The sequence below is a fragment of the Triticum aestivum genome, chromosome 3B (assembly GCF_018294505.1).
Source record: "Triticum aestivum cultivar Chinese Spring chromosome 3B, IWGSC CS RefSeq v2.1, whole genome shotgun sequence".
In the NCBI taxonomy this organism is placed as follows: domain Eukaryota; kingdom Viridiplantae; phylum Streptophyta; class Magnoliopsida; order Poales; family Poaceae; genus Triticum; species Triticum aestivum.
Window position 1 is genome coordinate 5,634,571 of NC_057801.1, and position 14,612 is coordinate 5,649,182.

The 14,612-nt window shown below is 43.4% G+C and overlaps 1 long non-coding RNA gene across 1 annotated transcript; it reads right to left on the reverse strand.

The window, feature by feature from the left end:
• Window positions 1-13,637: 13,637 nt before the first annotated feature.
• Window positions 13,638-14,190, reverse strand: LOC123064255 (uncharacterized). Its single transcript, XR_006430652.1, has 3 exons — window positions 14,049-14,190; window positions 13,836-13,973; window positions 13,638-13,743 (listed from the first exon to the last, which is right to left on the reverse strand). It is a non-coding gene; the product is annotated as an uncharacterized lncRNA (long non-coding RNA).
• Between the last annotated feature and the right edge of the window lie 422 nt (window positions 14,191-14,612).

Here is a 14,612-nt window from a genome sequence, read left to right on the forward strand (position 1 = left end):
ACTAATGGGCATCGCACCCTTTAGTCCCGGTTTGTGGCACCAACCGGGACTAAAAGGTCCGGACAAACCGGGACGAATGGCCCACGTGGCCCCTGGGCGCACAAACCGGGACTAATGCCCCCATTAGTCCCGGTTCTAGACTGAACCGGGACTAATGGGCTAACCCGACCTGGACCAAAGCCCTCTTTTCTACTAGTGTGAAGGGCCGCCCCCGCTCTCGACGTCCTCGATGTCGAGGAGGTGGACGCCGACGCGAGAGGCCAGGTATGCCTGGAGCACCGCAGACTTGACCTGCTCCCGTGGGAACCGCTGCTGCATCCACGCCTCCTCTAAGTACCTCTTCCTGGGGATGGCGCCATAGCCCAGCAGAGCCTCGGCGGTCCTCTCGATGGACGCCTTGCGCAGGCCCATCACCGCCTTGATGTTGAAGGCGCGCGCGACACGGAGGCGACAGGTCTCGCGAAGGAGGCGTTGGTCGGACACCACGTGATTACCAGGGAAGGTGACGGTGGGATGAGCCATGAAGCGTCGAAGGCTGTTCGGGAGGAACCGGCCTTGGCGACCATGAACACAAGGCAGCGATGGCCGACGCACAACTGGATGGTGGCCGGTGGGAGGTGACATCCCGCGTCCCCGTGGCCGCGCGGGGGTCTGTTGAGGGCGAGGCCAACCACGAGGCGTCCAGACTGGACCGCCTGGTCGTTGAGGAGCTTGGTCCTCCGGATCCACCACCGGGCGTCACTCCAGCTGGCAGTGACGACAGCGCTCCGCTTGTCCTCACCCATGCACATGTCGTAGCTTCGCCTTGTGGTTGTGGCATGCCGGAGGCGAGCCGTGATGGTGGCGCTACGACCATGATCCATGGTTGGCTGGCGTTGGAGAGGAAGGGGAGAAGAGAGCGGGTCTAGGGTTTCTGCGGGGTGGGATTTGGGGGCCTTTTATGGTTCTTGTAGGGAGAAGGAAGAGGGAGGAGGGTGTGGGTTTGGGTTTGGGCTACGGGAAGGAAATGCTTTTGCATGCCTTCCCCCCGAGGATATCCCTCCCTCTAGCCGGTCACATGCACGGCGATCCTCCGTCCAAAAGTACATACCCAAAGCCCACACACTTTCTTCCAGTTTCCTTTTGACCGTCCCAAAACTCTACCGCCCAACATTCCAAAATAAAGTAAACCTCTCTTTACTGTGGACAGGTAGAAGCCATACCTACGTAGCCTGGCAATGCTACCCCTTGATTTGACCGACCTCTCGGATTTGAACACTTTGCTATAGTATTTTCAACTCCGCAATTTTCCTTAGTTATCAAATCACTCAAATAAAGAGGGGATATCTCTCATGTCTCACGCTTCTCCTGCTGTTAATGTACAGCGGATAGACCGACGAAACAAGTAAAGCAGGAGCTCTGCAGTAATAAATACGAGTATAAAGCTAAATCTGACTTGCTTTTTCCACTGTTTTACTGGAGTTGCCCTTTCCGTGGTCCTATATTTGAACATGCTCCTCTTGTCAGTTGATAGCTCGGCAGGCGTGAAAAGTAGGGCAATCTCTTGTTGGTTGATAGCTTGCCTGGCACCACAATGGTAGCTTGACGTTTCCACACAAAACTGAAGTGCTCTGAGATCACATAAGATACATAATATAAGATTACAAATATTCATGGCCTGGAGATAACGAACGATTAGATTCACAATTAAAACACTAGTATAATGGAGCAACAACCAGAAAAGGTCTAGCCTACATGGATAAAGAAGAAATAGTTACTTCTGTAGCATTTACTTGACACCTACAAGATATGTTCAGCTACTACTTTTCTTTGAAAGAATATGCATGACCCTGTGCATGTATAACTTTGCATTGTGCATCAGTTCTTCAGCTTGATGCTCAGTTTGTACATACAAATCAAGAAAAACTTTGCACAAAATTGATTACCATGGTCAACATAACCTTCTTAAGCTTGATGGGCAAATCAAAATTCATGTAGTTGCATTTTGCAGGACCCAGGTTGTTAGTTCAAATCAATGATATAGTGGCAGGCCTCACAAATGGATTCTATATGGAGAGCAAGAGGCAGTGGAAACCACAGTGTAGTCTAATCCATATATCCAGGAAAAAAATAGAGTAAAATGGATTCAACTATAGCCTACAGATAGAAAGGATAGAAGTGCGAACAAAGGGCATGTGCGGCAGTAGGACGACCACACATAATTCTTTTGGCCGGAATTGGCAACACAGATAACCATGGGGCCTCATTTCTAGAAAAATATCAACTATTATAATGCTAGATCTTAGTAGCAACAATGGAATATATACTTCTATATCAGAGACCTAATTTGCTAATTATGAATCAATGCACTTCTAAACTCTTCTAGCCCTTAACAACAGTTTCATTGGTTGTGCTTTATTGTTTGGAGCATATACATTACTATATATGCTTTTTTAGCAACATAAACAATCAGAGACATGCAACAATGGTACACACACATAATAAAGTAAAAATCCTAAGAAAAGAAAGAAAAATTTGAGGCTCACCTTGCTGATGTAGATTGACGTTACTTGGGAAGGCAGTAGATGCAGGCATGGAGGAGGATGTTGGGATATAATCCTCCAACAACAAAGGCCTATGGAAGATGTGGTGCACCGGCAGAGATCTCATCTTCCTCATTCATCTCTGTCTCTCCTTCCTCCTCTTCCTGCTGGTTGTCAACTGCGGTGGCACATGATAGTCAGCACCACCAAGGAAGTACGCAAAGTAAACACTGGAACTACTGAAACTGTGGCGGCACATTACAGTTAGCACCACAAAGGTTCCAGGTCTCATAAAAAACACTTCATTATTAATATGATGCTTCAATTTTCTCTTAACTCTCTCACATTACCAAAATGATGACTTGCAGGAGCTGAAAGTATTGAAACTCTTACACCTATGGAAATAGCGCCGCACGAAGGCGAGTCAGGTAGCAGCAAGGAGAAATAGGGCAGCAGTGTAGCGATGTACTCTTCTGGCCTCCCTTGCTCTTCCATAATTTCAAGGCGACCTCCTCAGTTGCCCCTCCCAAGCTACAGGGCACACACGTAGATAGAGTTCTTGCGAGGAAACAAAATAGGGATATTACTGCAACATTAAGCCCAACTAAAGTAAGAAATCTTTCTTATATATAAATTAATCCATACTCATTTCTGACACACTTAATCGGGTTTTGAGCTTACTATAATGCAGATGTAAATTAATTATCCTAATGCAGGAGGGAAAATCCTTCTGTTTTGACGACAACAAATATTCTCACATGTAATTTATTATGAACATGAATCATATAAGACAAGACCCTGAAGTGAACTATCCTTGGGCTCATGAAAATAATTGTGAATACTAAATCTGCTGCGCAGTATAAAAGAATCCAGTCATTACTAAGTTTGTTGCAACTCATTTAAGGAAAAATGAAGCCTCAAGTCACATTGTTCTTGCTTGCCTACAATTGTTGTTATCCCTTTCAGCCCTTCAGCTTTATATCCTCACTTGTTGTTACTTCACTAATAAGAATTTAAAGTCGGAACTCTGACCTGGCTGTAGGAAGATTACTCTTGCATGTTCTGTTCGTAGAGGCTGGGGAAAAGTAAATTATACAATTATGGGAAGTTTACAAAAGACCATGCTAAAAGCGGCTTCACAATTTGTGTTGTCAGCATATTTTTTTGTCAAGCCTGAATAAAACTCACACACCAAATATACATTTTGGACATTAGGGTGATTATAAAAGAAGAAAACAACATTTGGTACATGGTAATGCTTATTACGAAAGAAAAGTAGAAAGATAAATGCACCCCACTTGTAGGATTGAGTTAGCAACTAACCATCACTACGTACCACGAGCTCATACAGTATGTCTTTATACCATGGAAGCCATGCCATCGAAATAAAATTAATTATGACACTTAAGATATTAATCTATTAAAACAAATAGTCTTTGACATAAAGACAACTCAAATCAAAAGAAAGCAGGGTAAATAGTTTCAATACAAAAGGTGATATAAAATATAAAGAAATTTTAGGTTCATTCATGTTATCCCAAGCCAAAATGTCCCAGCCAAAGAGTAGTTGTACCGGCAGAACAAACATACCAGGGTTTCTTTTTTTTGGAACAAAGCAGTAAAGTGCCCATGGCTAGGAACCCACAAGAACAAACAACCAAACACAATACTACTATTCATATAGTCGCTATTGCTGCAATAGAATGAGCAAAATTTGTCAATGTTCTTTCTCTTGATGAAAAAACAGGATGTTTGCATTATAGAATAAGATGAAACAGTGATAAATTAGTTGTAGCCCAACTGAGCATAGAGATTCATGCATTGGAGGATAATGCTGCAGAGAAATTGTGTAGTTTCCAGACCAGCAGGCAGAAGACCATGTCTCCGATTGTGCTCGGTGAATCCGAACCTCGGGCAGGTTGTTAATGGACGCCATTGGCATATGCTGTTGGTGGCCTCAATCTCGAAGTGTCCACTGCATTCACCTGTGTCCAGAGAGACATGGCACTGTGTAGGAACCAAAGGCATGTTGGGGAAAGTTCAGCAGACCTCATGCTGCAGCTAAGCGACTTTGTACCGCGGAACAAAACTGCAAAGTGGTGTTGTACGAACCTGGGTTCTGATACTGTGGTCGAAATGAATCAGCAAGGGTCCAATCAGAAGCTAACATCCTTTATAGGTTCTGGTACTGACCACAAAAAGAAAAACTGGAAATTTTACTCCGGCTCAGTATAGTGCCGGGCCATCAACATTTTGCATCAAATATCAAAGAATCCTATAGATACATATATCAGGAAGTTCTTCTAATCTAGTAACATAATCTAATAATTAACATATTAACAACACTATTGCTTGAAGGGTCCAATCAGAAGCTCCTAATTATTTTAGTCTGCCAGACAATTTTTCTGTGTTGCAATCTTCAAGCATATTTGGTAACCAGATTATTCATTGATAATGAGAAAGAAGAACTACCTGAGCAGCTGAGAGGAGAGTTTGTATACACTAAAATCCGAGTGGCTTACCTACGCAAGAAGAAGTGGTCACTACAAAAGATAGAGGGAGCTCAAGTGGAGCAGCAGAGGCAACTGTCCGCAGTATTATCGAGCGTTAACTACGAAGAGTATTATTTTATAATACTGGTGGGACCTCTTATTTGTTGCATTCCGCAACAGAATGTCGGGGCTTCGCACATGGCAGTCCTTCGACTGGGCCAGCCCACGCGACAGCTACGAGCAGTGTAAAAATCAGAAAAATGAGAAGTGAAAGTTAGGTTTCAAACTCACTATCCCGCTGTTGTAGCCACAGGTTTTTCTTGAGTGGTTTGAAGCCACATGTAGCTAGCCACTACGACTGATTACTATTTCGGAAGAATAGGCAGCTGGAATACTTTAGAACTTGCTACTTTGGCACATCGGACTCTGTTAAAAACTTCAGAGCGCTTTTGAGAAACACACATGAGTTTTGAAAAATTCTGAATAGTTCTCGAATTTTAACCAAATTTTAAAACCGGAACAAAAATTGAAACTTTGAGAAAAAATGAAAATTGAAAAACAGAAGCATTTTTTAAAATTCAACCAATTTTGATAAACGTGAACCAGTTTTTAAAAATTATGAAGAATTTTTTATTTTCCAAACTAAATATAAAAACATAATTTTTTCCAAATTGTGAACAAATCTTGCAAAACCGGAACCTTTTTTAAAATTCCAAACAGTTTTTTAAAATAATAAACAGGTTACGAAAAAAATGTGAACAAATTTTAAAAACAAGGATCATTCTTGGCACAGGTGATCAAATCTTGAAAATGGAACTTTTTAAAATTCCAAGCAAAATTTGACAATCATGAACAACTTTTGAGAAAATATGAACAGTTTTTGAATTTGTTAATTTTTTTAAAAAAACGGGAACATGTTTGAATTTGTGAACAAATATTGAGAACAAGCACATTTAATAATTTGTGAACAAATTTTGAAGACGGAGATATTTTTATAAATTTCAAACACTTTTTGAGAAACCCCAAAATATTAGCTACAAATAATTTTTGAAATTCCAAACATTATTTTTCAAATTAGTGAACATATTTCAAAAGTGTGAACATAATTTCAAAAACAGGAACAAATTTATGAATTCCGAAAAATGTTGGAAATTTCTGTTAAGAAAGTAAAATAAACTTGAAAACTGAAAAGAAAAGAAAAGACAAAAAAAACTATAATCATGACAAAAAAACGTCCCAAAATCTTTAAAGGGGCCGGCCCAGTTGCTTCGCTAGTGAGCCCGCCTGTTCGATGCGGCGACAATTTGCTGCAACGCGCCGCAAATATAGATTTCCAGTACTGGTGGCTAGTGAGCATGGTGATTTAGTGGCCGTGCCACTTCGTACTATTCGGCCCTGCACACTGTATATATAGCTCGTTGTAGCCAGCGTGAACGTTTCAATGACGTGGCACCCGAAACGTTCAATCGGCGTATCTGCTAAGAAGACACGCCGATCAGTTGCACGTTGCAATCTTTCAAGCCTAAACGATAAGTACATTAGATGTCACAGACTTACTGAAACAATAAGAACGGCGCAGCAGAAGCGTGGTAGACCCATAAGCACAGTTCCCAGGATCTAAACCTGGCTCTGGTAATTTTTTAGTTTGCCTTTTTTATTTCCGCTGGCCCATTGTACTTTTGCATACAGTAGGCTTCCATTTTCTGTTCGATCCATTTCTGTTTTCCATAGTTGTCAGGCCCATTTCTTCGATCTCCTACTTACCTTATCAATTTCTAACTGGGCTTCGGATTTTTTGGTACGCCCATCAGTCTTCTGTTTTTGTCTAATTTTCTCTCCCTCTATGTGATACTCCTCAGACTATAGCAGCGTACTTACAACAATCTCAGGCAAAGCTAGCATTCAGTTCGAGGGGTTACCAGTTATGTATCAAACAGTGATGATGTGAGACATATTACGGAGATGGAACCTCTCCGGTGTGTGTGAACTAGCCATGAGGTAGAAGTTGACTATGTCCTTTAATGTAGGTTTCGGCCTTGGTCTCAGTGTCCAACTCAAAAGAGTTGAAAGAGCTTAACCACAAGCTAGACTGGCAGAGAAGGACATGGACCTGCTCAAGAAGCAGATGGAGAAATCTCAAGGTAAATATCGAAAAGTTTCATCATCCTGAAATTGTATTTTAAGTATGACATGGCTGCCGTGAGCTCTAATTCATATGCCAATGAACGTGCAGCTTCCTCCTCGGAGCTCGAAAAGCTCCGGTCCGAGCTGCAAATAGCTCGGCAGGAAGGCGAGCAGCAGAAGGCTGCAGCGAGGCGCTGACCAAAGAAAAGGAGGCTGGAGAGAAGCATGCGGCCCGGGTGGCGGAGGTCGAGGAAGACCTCAAAGGGCTTTACGCTCAGCATGATACCCTTCAGGAAGAGAAGAACAAGCTGGCCTCCAAGCTCGCAACGACGAGGACGGCCTGTAAAGAGGCCAAGACCCAGGCCCGGGCGGATCGCGATGTGCTTTAACAGGTGAAACAGATTGCCGCTTGTAAGCCACTTCTGCGTTTTTGGTGACAGCCGATTTGCTCATCTTACACACTCTTACACAACTCTGGCGTTCTTTAGGGGCCTTTGGAGGCCTACCGCGGAGTGTCTCGCATGCCGGCTCCTACTTCGCTGCTCATCCAGATGCGTCCGAGGAGATGGCCTTCTGAAGGCCATCTCCAAGCGCATGACCACCTGCCTCTATTGAATAACTAGATGAAGCAGCTGGCGGAGCTGTTTCGTGCGGCCCGGCCGGCGATGCAAGACCTCTGCATCAACCTCTGGCCTACCGAGCCGATGCGAACCAGCTTCTTCAACCTGGTGAGCAGGCTTCGAGAGGCCAGCCCCCATTCTCTAGTTGACATGCATGATACTAGCTACTATGATACTCTCATTACAATCGGTGTAAGTGTCTCAACTTTGTACTGAAGTTAAGACACTTATTTTGAGACCGAGCAAGTACTACGTACTATAAGATAAGAAAGAGGTAAGATATAAGACAAGATTTGATTACATGATACATTGTGTCCACTATATTATTCCAGGCCTCATTTTTATAGTAGATCTGTATTTATGTCACCTATAACCTCATACATGCTGTAAAAAGAGTTTTCATAGCAAGGCATGGAGCCATGGACTATCTTCTTTCTGAGCATCCCATGCACCTTTATTTCGTAAGAAAATAAGATAATGCTGAAAAGGGCAAACATATTACACATAGCGTCAAAGCTAGTAGTAGATAACAGTTGACGGCGAGCTTATTTCTTCAGTTCCTCAGCGCGACAGCAGGTAGCGTAGGCTCATCCCAAAGGACTTCGGTACAACCCCCCCCCCCCCCCCCCCCCCAATAAACGTATAAGGGGTAGTATTGTCCATACTAAATTACACGTACACTATACCCGCCGTCCGTCGTAGGGCCGGCCGCCCGTGTACGTCGCGCCCCGTACTCCCGCGCGTCGTACGCGTGCGGTTCGGTAGTGCGATCGGGAAAGGAAAAAAAAAAAGTACGCCCCACCCCGACACCCCAACTCCACGTACGAAACCCTAGCGGCATGAACGCCGCCGTGGTCCACCGCCGTCACGACGTCGGGCGGCGTCCGTAGTCACCCACGCGCCGTGAAACCGACACCCCATCCCCGCCTAGGAAACCCTAGCGGCATCAACGCCGCCGTGGTCCACCGCCGTCACGACGTCGACCCCGACGTGCCCGTCTAGTCGCGAGCAACGACGGCGTCCGTAGTGACCACACGCCGTGTCGCCGGTGAAACGCCCAGCGCTCGCTCGCCGTTCTGTCCTGGTACGCGCCCTCCACAACGTCGGTGGCAGCAACGCATCGGCGTCGACCCCAGGCGAGGACCCCTCGACGGCGCAGAGTAGGTTAGGATGGCTCTTTTTGTTCTTTTTTTGATGATTTTGATTTGTACATTGCATTTTTGTGCATTTTTGTAATGCAAAATGATTCCATAGTTAGTTAAATAAGAGAGGAGAGTAGTGACTTCTTAATGACCTCATAATGATTTTGTATGTTCAAATTTGTATGCATGCCACATAGTCATGTCACTGTTGACGAATTTACTGTATTCGCGATGATTTTTTGTGGAATGTTGGCATTGATCTCACACCTTATTTGTATGTGCATAGATGGAGCAAGTAACCGGATACGCCAGTGATGATTCCGGTAGCGATAATGGATCCTCGTCATTGAATGCGAACCAACCTCCCGGAGATAACTATATGAGTCAGGATGAATCGTACAGTGGTAATGTAAGTACCTTCAACGTTGACAAAAACATATTGAACAAAAACTAGTTATTTGACACTAACATGTCCTTTTAAATTTGTACAGGTATATGGCAATGCTGACGATGAGGAATATGATATAGATGAACAATTTTATGCAGATAGTGTGAGCCAGGTATGTTGAAAAAATTGTAGAGAAATGATTGACATTAAAATTGTATGACCACTTATGTTACTTTACATGTGCACAGATAAATGCTAATGGTGACAATGAGCGTAATAATATAGATGATGACAATGCCGAGAGCGAGGTCCATGCATCTCGTAGTGTGAGCGGTAGTCAAGTAAGTTCTTTACATTAATTTTGGTTAGTAAGAATATAAGAAGAGATTGACATGCAAGGTTATATGTCATATTTTGCAGGGAGGTGTTGATGGTCCTACCGGGAATGATGAGCACAGCAATGATGATCAGTTTGACCTTGACATGTGCTATGATGAATATCAGCAAGAGTCACTTGATAGGCATTGGGCAGTGATGGTAAAGACATTCAGGTCATTAGACGAGGTTTACACGTTCTACAACAAGCACGCGAGAGAACGTGGGTTCAGTATCAGGAAGGACTCGCTAAAATTTTCGAAGGATCGCGCAAGGACTCCACGCTTGAGGAGGTATCTCTGTTCCGCCGCAGGAAAACGACAGGCCAAGTTCTGTACCATGGAAGGCCGGACCCGCAGGCTTAGACTGGAGAGTCGATTCTTATGCGAAGCCCATTTGACAGTTAAGCTTGATAAAAAGCTCAATCTTTGGTATGTCAGCAGTTTCTCCAATGATCACAGCCACACTCTTGCACGACCGGACGAAGTCCCTTTCCTCCGATCTCATAATCAGATGAAAGCATTTGAGAGAGCTGAGATCTTAGCTATGTCTGGAGCTGGGATAAGAAAACATATCATTTTTGACAACATCGTTAGCAGGTATGGGTCATATGCAAAGTCACCATTTCAGAGGACAAAGTTGTACAACATGTGCTATAGGGAGAAGATGAAATTGCTTGCACAAGGTGATGCTGATACTGCCGTAGGAATCATGTTGACCAGAAAGGACAGAGATCCAGACTTCTTCTTTGAGCACACGGTTGACGCTGAAGGCAGGCTCCAAAACCTCTTCTGGTGTGATTCGCAGTCACGCCGGGATTATCTAGACTATGGTGATGTTGTTGTCTTCGATAGCACATACAAGATGAATAGGTATGGAATGCCGTTCATCCCTTTTGTGGGTCTGAACAACCACCGTTGCAGTACTGTATTCGCTTGCGCCATTGTTTCAGACTAGACTGAGGCTACATATGTCTGGTTGCTTAACACGTTCTTGAAAGCTAACTGTCAGAAGAGGCCCAAATCAGTTATTACAGATGGAGATGCAGCGATGATAAGGGCTATTAGGAAGGTGCTTTCTGACGTGTGGCATCGTCTATGTTCATGGCATATTGAAAAGAATATGTAGAAACACCTCAACCACAAGTCATTGAAGGAGTTTAGGGCATTATTGTACTATGCCACTACACATAAGGTTTTTGAGGAGAGATGGGCCGCGTTTGTGCGCAAATGGCAGACGGAGAAAATGAAAACATGGCTCCATAGGATGTACAGGAAGAGGACGCTTTGGGCTGCATCATATTTGTCTGGTGGGTTTTTCCTTGGTATGCGCAGTAATCAGAGGAGTGAGAGTCTGAACTCCAGCCTGCACCTTCATCTTGACTATGGTATGATGATTGTTGACATGATTGTACACTACGAGAATTGTATTGTTCGCCTCCGTGAGAATGAAGCTTATGATGACTACACGGCCTCACAGACTCTTCCAGTAACAGTGACTGAGTGTCAGGCCATTGAGTCGTATGCTGCGAAAGCATTCACGCAGGCAAACTTTTATATGTTGCAACAAGATATGAAGAAGGTACAGGAGCTTGAGGTAATTGATAGACTGACAGGGACCGATAGTCAGAGATTTGTGGTTGCGTGGAAGAATAACAGGGATCACAGATTTAATGTGGACTATACGCCAGGTAACTCGGCAGAAACTATAAAGTGCAGTTGCCGAAGTATGACTCGCAAAGGGCTTCCTTGCAAGCATATTATTCATGTTTTGAATGCACTGAACTTACCTGTGATACCCAAGTGTTGTGTCCTGCGAAGATTCTCAAAAAAAGCACGAGCTGGACTGCCAGTGAAGCGCACCAGCGATTTGTTTGCGTGGGGTTGGTCGAGTGGTGAGGACAGAGCTAGATATAGTGAGTTGACCATCAAATCTTCAGAAGCCTGTCATGTCGCATGCAGTAATCCTTTCTTATTCGACAAGTTGATGGCAGCTCTGGATGATATTATAGTGAATAAGGATATTCAGGGAAATGAAGATGATATTCAGCGAAGCTTCGTGAACAGTAATCTATTTGAGCCTAACCGAGATCATATTCTGGTTCGTGATCCAGTAAAGGTTTCCACCAAGGGCGCACCTAAGCAGAACAGTAGAGGTCGCGGTAAGGGTGGCCCAGATGTGACAAAAAATGAGAGGCCTAAAGCATTTGACGAGAAATCTGGACGAAAATGTAGCATATGCAGCGGCTCAGGTCATAACAGGAGCACATGCAGCAAAAATGAAGAGAATGTCTATTATTTGTTTGTGTCAGTTTTGTTGTTTCATTAACGGTGCATTGATTCTCATATTTTTTTTGTATGCAGCAACTGGGCTTGAAGACTCAAGTGTAGACGATGCGAGTGTTTTACCTCTTCCATTTATATGAAGAACATTTGTAAAATTTATGTTCGTGTTGAGTATTTTATATGTGTGAAACATGATTATTGCGTACGGACCGTTGTCATTTCAGACTTGTTATTTTCTGTCAACTACAATAAAATTACTGTGGTGACAATTGTTATGTTAAGACAACATTGTTGTTGATATAAATATTCACTATTCATTGTTTATTTTATGAATTCTGCATGTATTTACTATAGTCCCGTCGGCTGTCAACTATATCAAAATAGAAGAAGTACTCTGTGAACTGTTGTTGAAAAAAAAGAAAAAAAATGCCCGCCCGTCTCCACAGCGTGACTTAGTAAGCCCGCCGTTATCAAGCCCAACGGGGCAGCATCGACGCGGCACATCGACGGGGTAGTAATCAGAGGAGTTCAATACAACGACGGGAGCTAAGTATATAAACTAGTCGTCGTCGCCTTCGGCCGTCGAGGTGGGACTAAACTTGTGTCGGTTTCACTGGCGCGGCGTCTCAGCGGTGGTAACTGGGCCGGCCCACGGCGCGTCGAGCCGTCGAGAAGACCGCGCCGTCAATTGCCTTTTTGGGCCGGCCCACGTTGCGTCGAGCAGTCGAGAAGACCGCGCCATCCAGTGCCTTTTTGGGCCGGCCCACGTCGCGTCTGGCTGTGTCCAGGTCGCCCCGCGGCCGACGCAAGTTTAGTCTCACCTCGCCGGCCGAAGGGGACGACGACCTGCTTATATACTCAGCTCCCGTCGTTGCATTGAACTCCTCTGATTACTACCCCGTCGATGTGTCGCGTCGATGCTGCCCTGTTGGGCCTGGTTTCCACGGCGTGCTCCGAAACGCCTGTTGTAGTCGCCCGTTGGGCTTGATAACGACGGGCTTACTAAGAAACGCCGTGGAGACGGGCGGGCATTTTTTTATGTAAAATAATTTTTAAGTAAAACGCAGTGTGCTGCCATAGTTTAGTGCACAAAAATTTAACGACGACATGATTACATATAACTATTCGGCAACAAAAAAACATGTAAACAAAAAAAATCATTATATAATATTTATGAAACGAAATATCATGTGGACATAAAAAAACATTTGGAAAAGTGCCGAGTCTATTACATATAACTATTCAAAAGCAGAGTCTATTACATAAAATTTATAAGCAAGTGCGCAAAGCGTTTGGAAAATAAAGTCCTCCAGTACCACCCAATCACATGCAAAACTCCTCCGTGCCGCATCTATTTCTTCTTCTTTGATATCCGAATAACTTTGTTTTTCACTTCATCAAGCTTGTTTCTTTCCGAAAATATAAGTTGCGCAATCATTAACTCTCTCGAATCATCAATTGAGGTCTGAAAAAAAAATGGTGTTAGCACAGCGTTCATTGTACATCGTAGTCCAAACATGACTTGCGTACCTGTGAAAATAAGCCTGTCCATTTGTCACCATCCCAATTTTGAAAGCATCGAAGGAGAAATATTCCACACGAATTCCTAGTGCATACAATTTACGAAGATTAAATATCTATTGTACATACAAGACCAACATTCTGTCGAAGTAAAAACTCACCCATCATGTTGTTTTGGCATGGCATACGTTTGAATAGGCCACTTGGAAACATCCGGATAATTCACAATTCCGGTTGCATTTGCTTCTTGGATATCTTATGCTAGTTGTTTTCTCTAAAGATATAATAAACATGGTGGAAAGCATGTCATTCAGTGTACTAAAGAGAACGAATGTTACCAAATGCACATTTGCAAGTTAAACCTACCAGGTCCTCAACGAGTTCTCTAGTAACAGTGTCAAGTTTTCCGGTCATCAACGAGTCAAGAACCTGAAACTCTCTTTTTCCGCTATGCATGACGACAGTAATCCAGTGATTATTTTGCTTGTTTAGAGGAATGTAAGTCTGCATCACAAGGACCATAAAACACAATCATCACATAATATCGTATGTATGTACCGTGTTAACAATCAAACTTACCTTTGATTTTTTGAAATACTCGTCCTCACATCTGTTCACGGGTCCATTACTATGCGACTCTGCTTCATAATCATTACCGGCGGTCTTCTTTCCGGGTCTAACGTGAAGCAACCAATGTATCCTCCAAGTTGTTAACATGAAACGATGAAGTGAATGCATTCCAGTTGAACTTCCTTATCAACTTAATATTTTGCACTAAGGCATAGTACTTTTTCGGAACGTATTCATGAGACACTGGTGCAATTATAGTTCCTAAGAGAACTAGAAATGTCATCCGAATAAAGTCATCATCAGTGCTCTTATCCTTCACAATCTTTTCTATGAGATCATCAATCATGATCTTACCATTTTTCTTGCTAACAAAACTAACTGGTATTTTTTTGGTTGCTTTTTCTCCTTCAGTACTAAGAAACCCAAAAACATCCACTCCATTGTTTTTCCAACCAAATATGGAGTACACATCATCAGGCCTTAATGAAATAAGACCTTTACATCCAGCAGTACTTCCAGAACTCTCTTGAACCATGAATTTTTTGCTACTCGGATTGTAACTTTGGAGTAAAA